Genomic DNA, 15864 nt, shown 5'->3' with positions numbered 1-15864 from the left:
AAAGCTGAGGGTGCAGCAACACAACAATAATAATGACTCCGAATCCAATATGGACCCTCCCTTCAGATCTTCTGCGCTTTTGAATTGCCTGAAAATGTGCTATCTTTCTAACATCTAAGCTCATCAGAAACCTCATTGTTGTTCATCTAAGCTCTTAGATCAATCTGCAACAACCAGCAATTGCCACAAGTTTTCTTTCTTGATAGTGGAGGAAGGTTTATCGTCCGATGAACAAAAATAGATTTTCTCCTTGCAAGTACAACATCTGAATCCTAAGCCAAGTATTGTTTCATTGCGACCTAAAACATGATTAAACTTCAACATTGTCATCTGTATTCATTCTCCAGATGGTGATTTCGGCTTTATTTTTTTTTTCATCTAATTAGGTTATCATTCCATCATCTGAGTCAGAAAACCGAGTGCAGGCTACTTTCTGAGTGATCTTCGACCTCCATTGCTTTCATTTTTCGTGTCCAAATGTGCTTCACATGCCTTGGGATGTTTACGATGTATGTCTCACAAATACTGTGATCACTGTGATTGTGCAGTACATCTAACTTCGATGCATGTCTAATTGTACGCTGCGCGATACGTCTCTTGACGTTGCAGGAGCCGTAGTCAAGTCGATGTCTCCTTCGTTGAACAGTCCTTTATGTTGCAGCTGTCGTCTTCTATTTATTACCTCTCCGAACGGCGGGTGGTCCAAATCTTTGATCCGCAATTTGACACGCACTATTATTGTCTCCCCATCTTTTGACGTCTATCTCACAGGCCACGAAGGAGACGGGTTTCTGTCGTTCATGAGACCATTTATGCATGCTTGTGAGATACAAGATGGGAAAAGTCTCCGTTTTTTTTTTTTTTTTCATTTTTTGTTTTACCATTTTCCTACTCCCATTTCAATAGCAATCGAATGACAAAATCGTATATGATTATTTATCATCATGCCTTCTACTTGGTATGCTTTTTGACTTCAACGTGGCAACATGGTGTTCTTTTGTTATGAATCAAGATCATACATTAATCATCTTGCAATGTGTTTCCACTTCATGATATATTACAGGTAGCGGATCATGCATAATATTTCTTTTGGTATTTGCACATTTCAAATTACAAAATTAGGCTCACTGATTTTGCTACTATCATGATAGCATGGGTGTATAGAGAACATGTTTCTTCATCGGTTCTGATTTCACCATGAGCTGATAAAACTAAAGCAGAAACCTCTTTGTTTTCTGGCGCTGAGCTTTTTTTTTTTATAGAGAATATCTTTGATGCAATACGTTTTTATTTATTCGGAACATAATTAAGATAGTAGAGTGCAGTAACCATCGAAGTATCATGAGGCTAAAAGAAGACCAAAGAGAGAGTCTCAAGAATAATGAAGGCACCAGAGACACCAATTGATATCCATTAATTCTTTTCTTTCCTATAAATTATGTAGTCATTAGAACGTACGGTTAGTGTAACTAACTGCTCTTTCCTCACAAGTTGAGTCATGATTGAACTTCAACATCTTCCTTCAACACGAACACTATTGGTTATCTCTGTAAGCTTTATCGTGAAGGAGTTCGATGGAATAAATAAATTTGCTTTATAATAAAAGAGAATAAAAGATCAAAGCTTCCGAAAAATGCAGAAGGGATAAGCAACTTCATCTTTATGTCATCGTGACTATTTGGGATAAATTGTATAAGTATTCTATCTTTTATGTCATGACAATATGATTAATGATGTTATTGATGATCACTTTATCATGATTATTTGGGATAAATTAGAAAATAATTATTTAGTTAAAGGTTTGAGTAATAAATTATAATATTTTAGTACTCTAGCTAGAAGAGTCCTAATTGTATTCATATAAAACCTACCTAGTCGACCCCTATTAAAGAGATAAAGAGGTCGGTTAGGGTTAGGAGATTGTTTTTTAGAGAAGCATTAGAAGTTGTAAAGGAATAAAAGTCTTGAATATGGGTCATATTAAGAGTTAGTTAGAAGTAGGAGTCTTGAATTGGAGTCCTATTAGGAGTTGGGGTTTAGAAGCCCTATAAATAGTCATGTATTCATCCTCTTTTCTTAAGCAATAAATGAATCTTTTTTGCAGTCTTTGAGCAACAACTTGGAGGAAGAAACCCCTATAGAGTACCAAGGAGGTCGATTCCCTAAAGAGATCAATCCTAAGCTTAGAATTCGTAAGGGTTCTAATACTTGGTATTAGAGTAACGTTCTTGGTGTGTCACTGCCCTTTCACAACTATCCATCAACCCTCTACAGCCGCCCAAAGCAATTCCCAAAATTACTTAAAAGATCATCGCCGAATTCTGCCATCATCTCCACCATCGCGGATCATCCTTTGATCTCCGAATAAATTGTAATAGGTTCTAGTTTTCTACCTTACTACTGCAGTAATTTAGTTATCCTTATTCAAAAATCCAGCCATCCATTAGCCCTCCACAACGGCCCAAAGCAATTCCCACAATTGTTTAAAAGATCATCATCGAATTCTGCCGTCATCTCCATAACCCCGGATCATCCTTTGATCTTCCTGTGAATTACAATAAGTTCTGATTTTCTACCTTACTGCTGCTGTAATTTAGTTATCCTTATTCAAAAATTAAAAAAAATTATTCTTATATTGCTGCATAAACTTTTCATTGTAAAGTTTTCATCTCTACGACGAAAGATGCACTATAGAATTCCATCCACATAACACAGTCTGTTTGATCTTGCTACTATATTTTTTCTATCCAAATCTCTATGAAACTTTTATGATAACTTTGACACTTCATAATAGTGGATTTCCCTTTAGTTTCATTAAAAAATTCTGAATATAAATCACTAATCTTTTACGTCCAAACTGCTATACTTGAAAATCTGCACCGTAGAATTCCAACCGCATAGCATAGATTGTTTGATCTTGCTACTACATTTTTTCTATCCAAATCTCTACGAAATTTTTATGACAGCTTAGACACTTCCAAACAGTGAATTTCCTTTTAGTTTCGTAAAAAAATTCTCAATATAAACCATTGACCTTTTACATCAAGCTGCTACACTTTAGATGTAAAAATCTGCTGCAATACCTTTATGTGATGCTCAATTTTTTTGAACCTTCTACCACCCCATGCTATTAACCCATCAATGGAAAAAAGACATGGATATCTCTGATTTATAGGCATATGCTATGGCTTTTTAAAATCCAATTGATGCCAAGTTTAAAGCTTGAGAATCTCGGATTGAATCGTGGCTTGAATCGTGCTTGGAGGACAAATTGCGCGCTTTGTTTGCAGAATTTAGAATTGGACAACTGCCGAGTCCAATCAAATCTCAACGAGAAGAGAGTTCAGAGAGACCTCCATAGAAGTAGGGGCAACCCTCGGACATGCTTTAGCCACACATGAGGGTGGATTTCCTGCGATGGGAAGAAAGAGACCCGACGGGGTGGATTTCACACATCGAACGTTACTTTCGCTACTACCAAACTATCACAAACTTATTTGGTTTTGCCTAAGTCATGGACACCCTTGCGTGTCTATCCGTAAAGGTCAGCCTCCCCGAAACCTCCTATGGTCCCTTAGGACCTACAAAAGAGAAAATGAGTTAGAGAAAGTACCTTACTCGGTATCCACAAGCAATTATTTCATAAAACACTTCATAGCCAATGTAAATTACAAACAAGCTTTATAAATTCTGAACAATTGCATAATAAAGGATCAAAATGGTCCACTATAGACCGAGCATGTCATACTAGTTGGTTGAGTTGTGTTGATCCCTGTTGGTTCCTGCGGATCTTTCAGATGAAAGAAAGATCATCCTTAATTTGCACTAGTCTCTTAAATGCCTCATGCTGCTTGAACTAGGTGGATGCTTTTTAAAGTTTTGGGTCCTTCCTCCATATAATTTGCCCATTGACTTTTCTTTCACTTAGTTGTCACTTCCAAGTAGATTCACATCACTTCTGGTTTCGATTGGTATTCTATTGGGAAATGAAGCAAATAATCTACTCTCAATAGCACTGATCACTATTGGTGAAGATTTGACAACTATTATCTTCTATTATCTTTGAAGGGTCTTTAAACCTGTGTAAAGCTCCTCTATTAGATAAATAAGACAAATAGGGTACTCAGTTTCGCCAATTCTCTTAAGAGTTGAGAAGACAAAGGTTACTTGACTTTGCTCGCTTCCTCAAGGGTTGTACTCCATGCATCGAGCTAGTTACTAGCCTTTGCCTACTCTTTGATCATACTTCAGAAGCACTTGAAGTGTTTGCACTCCTTGCGCTGAGTTAGCTACTGTGATTCACCTTCTCAATGCCATCAAACTTATGGAATGTAGGAAGTTTTCACCCCAACTTAGAGTAAGTCTCTAATCATTTTGGTCGTCTCTGGGATTGTATCGTCTTCTCCATCAACTCTATAGCCTACTCCACCGAGTAACAAAGATACAACACCGCATATTGCCTGCTTCCTTCCTTGATCATGCACTCTTGCATGACCCGAAATCCTTCACTTTCGGCTATCTTGATGAGAAGCTCATTGACACCGATCTTACGAAGTTCCTTGGCTTCTACCCTTCAACCTTGTCCTGATACTTGGAGTTTGCCTTTGCATGCTTCACCTCCTCGGCCCCTTTCACAACTAAGTGCTCTCCCTCCATGAGAGTAAGGGATCGATGACTTCACGGAAGTCTCACCTTTGCAGTACCATGGCGCTGTCATGCCCATGTGTTAGTTTGGCAAGTCCCATAGTCCCACATCGGGAAAATCAGACTTGTTGTCTCGTATTGGAACTATAAATAAGGGTCTGAGCTTTGAAGTCAGATGCACCACCAGAGGTACCATAAGTGGCACCACAAGAAAAACTTAAGTGTTTGCTTTGGTTTAAGTCCATACTCAGTTAAATAGTTTGGACTTATAGTTTGGTTTTTCTTGTTTAGTATTTTCGGGTGTTTTATGGCCTAGGAACATCTTCCTAAGGTATTTGTAATTGTCCCTCTTTTGCAGTAGTAATTTGCTCCTCTTTCGTCCGTGGATATAGGTCAAAGTCAATTGACCGAACCACGTATATCTGGTGTTCTTGTCTCGCTTTTATTCTTTCCGTTTTATTGTCTTGTTGGGTTGCCAAAAATACCTTGTGGTAAATTTCCTGGGGCTAGCTCTAACAAATTGGTATCAGAGCCTGGTTCTGGGATCTTTTGGCAACGATGACAATAACAAAGATTGTTGTCGAGAAATTTGATAGAAATGTCAACTTCGGCTTGTGGCAACTCAAGATGGAGGCCATTCTGATTCAAGACGGAGTTGATTTGGTACTACAGGGAGCCGAGAGCATTCCAGATGATATGTCAAAAGAAGAGCTTGCGGGTATGGATAAGAAGGCCCGATCAAGCATCATTCTAAATCTCTCTGACGAGGTTTTACAGGAGGTAGCTACGGAGACTACGGCTAAGAGCATGTGGGACAAGCTTAAAGCCTTGTACATGAAGAGGACAGTGGAGAATCGTCTCTACTTGAAGCAGAGTCTATATATGCTTCGGATGATTGAAGGTACATCTATACTCTCGCATCTTGATAAGTTTGATTCTTTGGTTATGGATTTGGAGAATATAGATGCAAAAATTGATGATGAGGATAAGGCTTTGTTACTCTTGTGTTCTCTTCCCCAATCTTTTAAGCATTTTCGTGATACTTTGATTTATGGAAAAGAAACAGTTTCTTATCAAGAAATTAAATCTGCACGGAAATCTAAGGAGCAGATAGACAGGAATATCACTGGGGAAAGTAGAGAGAATCAGGCTGAGGGTCTGGTTGTTAGGGGGAGAATAGATAAAAGAGAATTTGATAGTAGTAGATCTAAATCTAGATCTAAATCCAGACATAGAAATTTGGAATGCAGATATTGTCATAAAATGGGGCACATTAAAACTGATTGCTTTAAATTGAAAAATAAATTAAAGCAAAAGGAAAAATTTGTTGAAAAAACTACTGAATCCGCTGAAGTTAGTGTAGCAACTGATGAGATTGTTGAAAATATTTTTTCTACTATTGATGATAGGACGAGGTCTAAAAATAAATGGATTTTAGATTCAGGTTGTTCTTATCACATGTGTCCCAATAGGGATTTGTTTTCCACATATGAATCTTGTAATGGTGGAATTGTTTTGATGGGCAATAATGCCGCATGTGATGTTGTTGGTAGAGGTACAATCCGAATTAAAATGCATGATGGTATTGTGAGGACGCTCACTAATGTTAGACATGTTCCTGATTTAAAAAAGAATCTCATCTCTTTAGGCACCCTAGAGGCCCTTGGGTGTAAATACACAGTTGAAGGTGGAGTTATGAAAGTTTCTAGAAGTGCCCTTATTGTTATGAAAGCTTGTAGGTCTGGTAGCTTGTATATTCTGCAGGGAACTACTGTCACAGGTTCAGTTGCAGTCTCGTCATCATCATTGTCTGATTCTGACATCACCAAATTATGGCATATGCGTTTGGGTCATATGAGCGAAAAAGGTTTGAGCATATTGAGCAAAAGAGGTCTACTTTGCGGACAGAGTATTGGGCCACTTGATTTTTGTGAACACTGCATTTTTGGAAAGCAGAAAAGAGTCAGCTTCACTTCTCCGGCAGTTCACAAAACGAAAGGTACTCTTGACTATATTCATTCAGACCTTTGGGGTCTAGCTCATGTTCAATCTAAGGGTGGTGCCAGGTATATATTGACTTTCATTGACGATTATTCTAGGAAACTTTGGGTTTATTTTCTCAAGCATAAAAATGATGTTTTTCTAACATGTAAACAATGGAAGGCTTTGATTGAGAAACAAACAGGTAAACAGATTAAGCAGCTTCGAACAGATAATGGCATGGAATTTTGTGAAGGTGATTTTGAAGAATTCTGCAAAAATGAAGGAATTATTCGGCATCGGACTGTTAGGATGACGCCTCAGCAAAATGGTGTGGCCGAACGTATGAACAGAACACTCTTGGAGAGAGCAAGGTGTATGATCTCAAATGTAGGGTTGACAAAGGACTTTTGGGCAGAGGCGATTAATATGGCCTGTTACGTTGTCAACCGCGCTCCTTCTGCAGCACTTAACTTTAAAACTCCGGAGGAAGTTTGGTTAGGTACTCCTACTGATTATTCTGATTTAAAATTTTTTGGGTGTCCAGCATACATGCATGTAAATGAAGGAAAATTAGAGCCTCGAGCTAAAAAATACATTTTCCTTGGGTATGCTTCTGGGGTGAAAGGATACAGATTATGGTGTTCTGATCCCAAATCCCCAAAATTTATAATCAGTAGAGATGTTACTTTTGATAAATTGTTTATGTTATCTTCCAAAGAAGATTCTACTAGTTGTACAAATGATAGTGCGCAGAAGCAGGTGGAGCTTGAGATTGGTAGTTCGGATTCTTTTAAGTCGAACTCTTCTACTCAAAGAATGCCAGTAGATGGTCCCGAGTCTACTGACGCAGATGATCCAGAGGAAGAGCAATATTCCATAGCCAAGGATAGACCATGGAGAGAAATTCGACCACCACAAAGATATGCAAATTTGGTTGCATATGCTTTGTCTGTTGCAGAAGAGACGAGTGAAGTTGGTGAGCCTACTTCCTACTCAGATGCAGTTTCTTGTGATAATTCCGCTAAGTGGTTGATTGCGATGAATGAAGAAATTGAGTCTCTCCATCGGAATAGAACTTGGGATCTTGTGAAGCCGCCTTCAGGTAAGAAAATTGTTGGATGCAAATGGGATACCATTACTGAGGGGAAAGTCCTTGTTCAGAAAATTCATACGAAGGACAATCCAATTGATATGCTTACGAAGCATCTTTCGGTTTACAAGTTCAAGCAGTGCTTGGACTTGGTTGGTGTTCATTGTTGATGATTGCCCGTTGGGGCTTTTATGAAGAAGGTGGAGCAAATTTTGTTGGAACATGCCAAGGTGGAGATTTGTTAGTTTGGCAAGTCCCATAGTCCCACATCGGGAAAATCATACTTGTTATCTCGTATTGGAACTATAAATAAGGGTCTAAGCTTTGAAGTCAGATGCACCACAAGAGGTACCATAAGTGGCACCACAAGAAAATCCTAAGTGTTTGCTTTGGTTTAAGTCCATACTCAGTTAAATAGTTTGGACTTATAGTTTAGTTTTTCTTGTTTAGTATTTTCGGGTGTTTTATGGCCTAGGAACATCTTCCTAAGGCATTTGTAATTGTCCCTCTTTTGCAGTAGTAATTTGCTCCTCTTTCGTCCGTGGATGTAGGTCAAAGTTAATTGACCGAACCACGTATATCTGGTGTTCTGGTGTTCTTGTCTCGCTTTTATTCTTTCCATTTTATTGTCTTGTTGGGTTGCCAAAATTACCTTGTGGTAAATTTTCTAGGGCTAGCTCTAACACCATGACCCTACTATTCGTCACCTCGCATCTGCATCCCTTTTCTTCATGATCGGTAGATCTGCCTTTATGACACTCCTTTGAGTCTACCTCCATTCTAATCGATGCTTTATTTTGGGTAGCTAAGTCTCTTTGGACTCGTCGTCGCTTCTTCACCCCTTTCGACCCCTTACTTCAACACTTTGTGTTCTCCAAGCAGTTCCCCTTGGTCGATGGAAAGACATACTGCAACTCTCATGCATGGCCTCTGCCATCATGTTATAGGGTTTGCACCGATTATATTCTCCTTAGCTTCCTTGGTAGCAACGTTCGCTTACTCGGCCTTGTTCTTTGACTTGTCGGGCTCTCTTAAGTGAATATAGGCTCTGGAGTAGTCCAACTCTCCAACTGCTTTAATCATATCTCTACATGATTAAGTTCATCCCATGTGACTCATTAGTACTTGCATTCAAACTTTTTTCCTCGGTAGTACACAACCCCCATATGCTGATGACCAAGGCTTTTATCCGATGCAAAATTCGATGCATGTAAGGAAGACCCACCTCTTCGTTACCATGACTTTCACTCCTTGAATCCATAGCCCTTCTTGCTGTCATATTGTTTACCAAAGTGGAGCTCCTAATAGCTCCCGATCATACCTCTATATGATATAGTCCCTTATGGGACTGATTCGTGTGTATTGCATTGCCACGAACTATTCCACCATGATCCGCTGCACCATTTCGCCTCCTGGTGGCATCTCCATTGCATTCTGATTCTTATGGGATGAACTCAGATTGTGATCCCTCTATGTGTGGCTTTTGCCACCACATCGTAGGGCCTCTTCCACCTTCGATTGTATTCACTCCTTTGGCAATCGATCTTCATCCACCCGCTCTCGAGTCACACCTAGATGAAGCACCGCTCTAGGATAGTCCATCACCTAGTAGCTCTTGAAGTCTATCAACTTTGCTGAAATTAGTGCACCATTGTTTGGATCCTGGGCCTTTACCCTTACTAGCACAATTTTCCTGTGCACTGCTTCCTTTATAGCAACTTGAATAGCAGCACTGTGGCATATTCTTCAAGAGTACCTGCCTTCGTGTCCTCTTGCCCCATGCCAAGGCCTTTTGAACAACTTCACCTCCGTAATTTAAGTTACCTTAGTTTCTCCGTCAAATGTATTTTTGAGGTAAGGTGCATATGCCTCGAAGCTCCCTTCGTCTTTGGCATCATATAAGATGAGCCCACTCCATCAGAATAAGGGACCTATAGAACGATATAATCTCACTCTTGCCTCTGCAAGGGTTCATGTCCTTGACCTCCGTTCAAGGAATGCTTTGTGCCTTCACTCCATATTTCATATTCTATGTCGGCTCACTTCATGTAGCTTGGGTACTTCACCAAGTTATTCTCAAGTTGTTCCGCTCCTTGTTTTGCATTGAGTTAATGGTGGCCCTCGGGCCCACCATTCCATGGGTCAGCCCTCCGTTGAGTTCGATCTCCATATCAACTCCAAGTGTGTCTTCATTTGCGTTGCCTTGGATCGCTCCCCCACTTGATCTCGCAATGCATCCACCAATATATTCTCTCAAGCGAGATCATGCAATGACTCCTTGTCGCTTGCTCGGTCTGTTGAGCTTTGTGAAGTTGTTTTTGAGGTACTCCTCCTCAACATGTGCGGTCTATTGCACATGGTTCTCTCTTTGGAGAGCTATGACTTATCTCTCATGGATATCTATTTCATTAAAGCAACTTCTTTTTTCGCTTCATTCTCTTTGAAAGTTTCGGAGACCACCATCCCCTTTAACTACTCCGCCTTGCTGAATAAACCATGCATTGTTCTACCTCCCACAAATGCACTTACTAGATTGTGACTCCACGTTAATACAGCCCCCGCTGCACCCCTCAAGGCCTAGCAACATGTTGAACTCGCTGCATACTTCAGCATTCTATGGATGTATTCTTCTCATGCTGAAGAGAAAAACAACAACTTGGAGGAAGAAACCCCTATAGAATTCCAAGGAGGTTGATCCCCTAAAGAGATCAAACATAATCTTAAAATCTGATTCTAACATAACTAAAGATGAAGCTTTACATATCAATAACGGAGCAAGAAATAATAAACTCAATAGAGTATTTAAACATGCTCTAAGAAATATTGAATTACCTAAAGAAAATTAATGAAGAATATACAATACTATTACTTGCACAATTATTAAGATATAATAACTCTAAAACAAGTGGTAGAATCTTGGTATCTTATGATAGTATAGTAGGAAAAAGTTTAAATATTATGATGAGACGTTAGTCGATCCATTGATTCGTATGTAGCTATAATGTATTTTTGAAATCAATTATTTATTGATTGTTTTAAAGGGATGACATAAAATGGGTAAAAGTATTCATCAAAATAGATATTTTAAAAATTGGTCTTTTAAAAAAAAATCTAATGTGAATAAAGTCGTTTGCACAATATGTTTAGTTGGAAGATAACAATCAAAGTACATAAATAAGCCTTTGGTATTAGTGATTCATTAGCTTTATGGTGTCCTATCTAAATGATGGATTTATATCGTGAGTTATGAAACCCAGACTTCCATATATATATATATATATATATATATATATATATATATATAAGTTGAGAAACATATTGTGTATAATAAAGGATTTTAATGAGCTGTCCCTGTATCCCATTAATAGGTTATGGATGTCCCTACCTAATTTTAGGTTAAAATTAGGCCAACTTCGTACTGATTGCAATGAATGTACCCATCCAAAAAGCAAACCAACCATCTGTAATGCAATAATTTGATATGTATTGTGATAATAACATGAGGAAAATAACATTGAGAATGTGACATTGACATATAGCTAAATAAACTGTTCATTGATTCCACCCGAAGTAGCACCATTATTCAAGTTTGTCTCAATTATTCATGCTCATTTTGCATCAGATTTTTTTTTTTTTTTTTGTCACACAATAATCCTGAATACGATCCAATTTGACTCCAAATTTGCACTATGGATTCTCACTTGCGATTCAGAAGAAGAAGAAGAAGAAAAAAGAGAGTCTATGACTCTAATTATTATTTTTTAATTGTATCTTAATCCTTATTTTCGGATCTTGCTATTTTAGAACAAGTATTGATGTTGGTGCGCATATGGAATCATATTGCACTTGTAGGTTCAAATCCTAATCAGGTGACAAATCCGATGTGGATGGATGATGTTATAATTGCATTTGCTTTTCTTTCCCACTTTCTCTTTGTTTGACTTGTATAATGCGATTTCCAATTATATATGTTTACGTGGCCTTTTAGTACCTTACGACTCCAAATTTCTGCACTTCATGCACTATGTAGCTACTACCACCTTACCGTCAATGCACTCTGATGACGCTCGTAATGTTGTCATAGTTCCATCAGTACGATATGACACTTCGTCAAGTGAGGAAATGCGACGGTCACAATGCAGATTCCATCTGCCTGTCAAACATTCCACTCAGTATTATATATCTTAAAATAGGAAAAATCTAATGATAAAAAAGAAATTATCTGAAAATACTATTTTTTTGTGTTTTCTTGCATATATCATCTTTTAATATTTTCCAAATAATACTTTTTATTTGTTAAAATTTCTAAAATACGTCCAATGAGATAAATAGAGTAAGTAGATTATAAGTTGTATTTAAAAATATTATAAATGAAGATTCAAAGTCTAATAAAAATTAACTCATACACAGAAATAATAAGATTTCATGTGTTTATTTTAGAAATTCTTATTATTATAAGTCAATATTCAAAGTCTAATAAAAATTAACACATACAGAAAAATAATAAGATATTTTTATTATTTTAGAAATAAAATAACCAATAAAATCCTATGGTTTTATCTAACAAAAAAAGATAAAGATTTGATCTTTTCGAGGGGATCAGCCTCTAAGTTAGCCAAAAACTTTGAGTTGTATTTGATTACTTAAGAAGAATAGATAAAGATATTATATATTTATAGAGTTATTTAATCCCTAGTCAACTAGGACTAGGAGTCCTTAAAAATTAAAAATAGCAATTCCTAATTTGTTACATGAATCATAATAAACTCCTAACATAAATCAGAAAAACTATATAGGAAAAATAAAGATTAATATCAAATCCTTAAAATTAAGGACTACTAAAATTAAGGAATCCTAACATTTCTTGTCTCTTCAAAATAGTCTTATCCTCAAGACTAAGCAACAACAAATTCTGGAAACTTCTCCTCTAATGCTTTGTAAGACTCTCAAGTGGTATCTTCAATTTGTAAGTTAACCTACTAAACAAGCATCCCTATGATAGGATATCTATGATGCATCACGACACATCGATCAAGTATAGCTTGAGGCACGATTTGAACCTCACTAGTAGAAGAAATATTTGGTTGATATAGGATATTTTGGTACTGCCCCACTAGCAGCCACCTTAGATTACACGTGATGCCACTCTAATTAAAGTAGCGCATATATTTCAAAGTAGTGTGAAATGACAGATCAATTTAGAAACGACTATGTCTTGAAGCGATGTAGCCTAGCTCAAAAGCAACGTCGCTTGGCTCTAAAGCGGCACACAACAAATCCACATCGTTCAGAATCAAGTGACTCTTGCCAGCAAGGATACAACCTTGCAAGGCATGGGGTTAAAAGGATGGCCTTAGAACAGACAAATCGCTCACTAGAAATGTCGACAGATGTTAGCAAGCACAAGGTGAGTTGACTCCCTATGAAAGGTATAAAAACCATCCTTAGGTAGGTGCTTGGAGATAGGATTCACTATTCATAAAAACTAACTTAAGCTTCAGAGGGGTCAAGCCGGGACTCCCCTCTCCGGTGTTGACCTTGCTAGTCATAGGTGCCCAGCAAGCTAATCACGTGAGTGATGGCACGTGTGACTTGATACAGAATCTTTTTGCTTATTATATTTTGGCGTATATCACTTTATAACTATTGCATAAATGCATACATATATTGTGATGTCCTTGGATTTGTGCAATGGGAATCGGATCGTGATGAGATCATGATAATGAGATCGATTCACCTTTAAACACATATCCTAAATGATCCCGGTCATAGGTTACTCGAGAGGGACATCGTGATAACCGGATAGACTGGTGTGCTGTATACCCGTCCATATGATGGATGCAGCTGGTCTCATAGCTGCTCGTGTAGGGACACTAGGGATACAGTACAGGTGCTCATTGGAGAATGAGTTCACTGATTGATCCGCTTACGGAATGCTGGATGGTTGATGATGCCTTATTGTCAGACAGCGATTCCGTAGTCCTAGTGGTGTATCTGGTCCTTAGACTTGAGACACCAAGGATGTCCTGTATGAGTGCTCCACTCTTTGATACCAGACTTATAGGTTTGGCTGTCCCAGATCTAGTACAGCTGGTCATTGGGAGTGGTAGTCGACCTTACGAGGGCTATTGAGTGTCGATAGAGGATCATCCACTATCGGCGTCATGAGAGGAATATCCCATGTGTTCTTGCTCAGACAAATCCCTGGCCAGGGTCATTCGGGTTGAGAGAGAAAGAGTTCTCCGGGAGAATCCGATTAGAGCGAGACTCGAGTAGAAACCGTATGGGTTTGACAACACCATGCTCGATATACGGTCTCTGGGATATTAGATGGATGAGGGATTATAGGTACACGGTAACTGAGGACAGATAGGTCCAATGGATTGGATTCCCCTATATCGTCTGGGGACTACGGTGTAGTGGCCTAGTACGTCCGTAGTCGATGAGTCAAGTGAATTATTATAGAGATAATAATTCACTGAGTTAAAAGGAGTTCTAACGGGTATGACTCACGGCCAGCTCGATATTGGGCCTAGAGGGTCACACACATATGGTAGGTATTGCGATGAGTAGAGGTTTGGATATGAGATATCCGACGGAGCCCTTGTCTTATTGGATGCAGATCCAATACCCACTAGGGGAGGACCCATTAGGGTTTGACAGAGGACCTCTATAAATAGGAGTGATTTAGAGCCTCATAGGCTAGAGTCTTTGCTTGCCTTTCCTATTCTCCTCTTCCTCTCCACCTCAGAGCAGGCCTGGAGTCTTGAGGAGCGTCGTCGCAACCCTGCTGTGTGGATCACCGCTAGAGAGGAGGACGCTTGACCTCCTTCACCCTCTCCTAAAGATCTGCAAGGAAACAGGGATATACAATCTCCTTAGGTAACACAATCTATACGCAGTTTCATGTTTCGCGGATTTTTGCGTATCAATCTTCGCACAACGACGAACATCTCTTTGGGAATCAGGAATTTTGTTTTCTTGTTCTTCCGCTGCGCATGTGATGTCGCCCCCATGATTTCCCAACAGACCTATTGTGCAAGGACTTAGGACTAGAAGCCCCTCGCGAATCTATCAAAGAACACCTTAGGAGACGGTGACCATGATTCTTTATCCCTTCTCCGTGAAGCCTTCCTTACACAATCGAGACCGAACTAAGTTGTGCCCATTCCTGAGCCATGGCGTAAAGAATCATAATATTTTTAGAACTGAAGGAGGGCCCCAATGTAATAAGAATGTCCACCAATAAATAACCTCAATGAGCGCCCTTCCGAGGAGGCGCTCGCTGCCCATTTTACCTTCCGCCTTGGAGGCCAATCATTTGCTCCTTCGCAAATATACGGGAATGCCTCTGCCCAAACCTTCGTGCGCTATTGGCATCCATTCGACGACCTCGGGCTCTTACCTCTTGGAATTAGCACAGGATAGATGGTGGTCCCCTATAGACATCCCTTAGCCTCACCCACTAAGTGCAAGCGTTGACAGGGATTATACGGACCATCGCACCCCATATACCACAGCTCATTCAAGAAGCGGCCACTCCCCCTCCGTCATCACCCGTATCTTAGCCAACCCTTGCTCTCCTAAGGCACTACATTTCTTTAGTTGGCTTGTCACCTATGGCTCGTGACGCTGACCCTCTAACCAAGGAATGACTAGGAAACCTAGGACCAACATCAGAGCGCAACACCCGAAATAACATTCCTACCTCTCTCAAGGCAAGTACACAATCGTTTGACTTAGTGAAGGTCTCATTGCAAGCTCAATTATGGAGGATAAATCGATGCCTAAACGAGATCCAGAAAGAAGTATATAAGACTAAGGAGGATCACGAGAATAGCACGACAGGAGGGTGAACCCAAGCCAACTACAGTGACACTCCTCGGGCTAAGGTAGGAGGAGTCTCTCTTTCTCTCTCTCTCTCTCTCTCTATTCGTCACTCGCTTTGCCACGGAAATTCAAAGGGTAATAGATGCTCATCCCTTACTGATTATATAAGCATTCATGATAGGGCTATGACCCATGAGATTCTTTTTGTCATTAGTTGAAAGGCCCCTAAAAATCGTCTCAAAGATGTTCTAGAGGGCTCATCAGTTTATGGCTGTTGAAACACTAGTGGCAGCGAGGCATGAGGAGATGAATAAAAT

Source organism: Musa acuminata, chromosome BXJ2-5 (assembly GCF_036884655.1).
Source record: "Musa acuminata AAA Group cultivar baxijiao chromosome BXJ2-5, Cavendish_Baxijiao_AAA, whole genome shotgun sequence".
Lineage (NCBI taxonomy): Eukaryota > Viridiplantae > Streptophyta > Magnoliopsida > Zingiberales > Musaceae > Musa > Musa acuminata.
Note: the sequence above shows the minus strand (reverse complement) of the source record.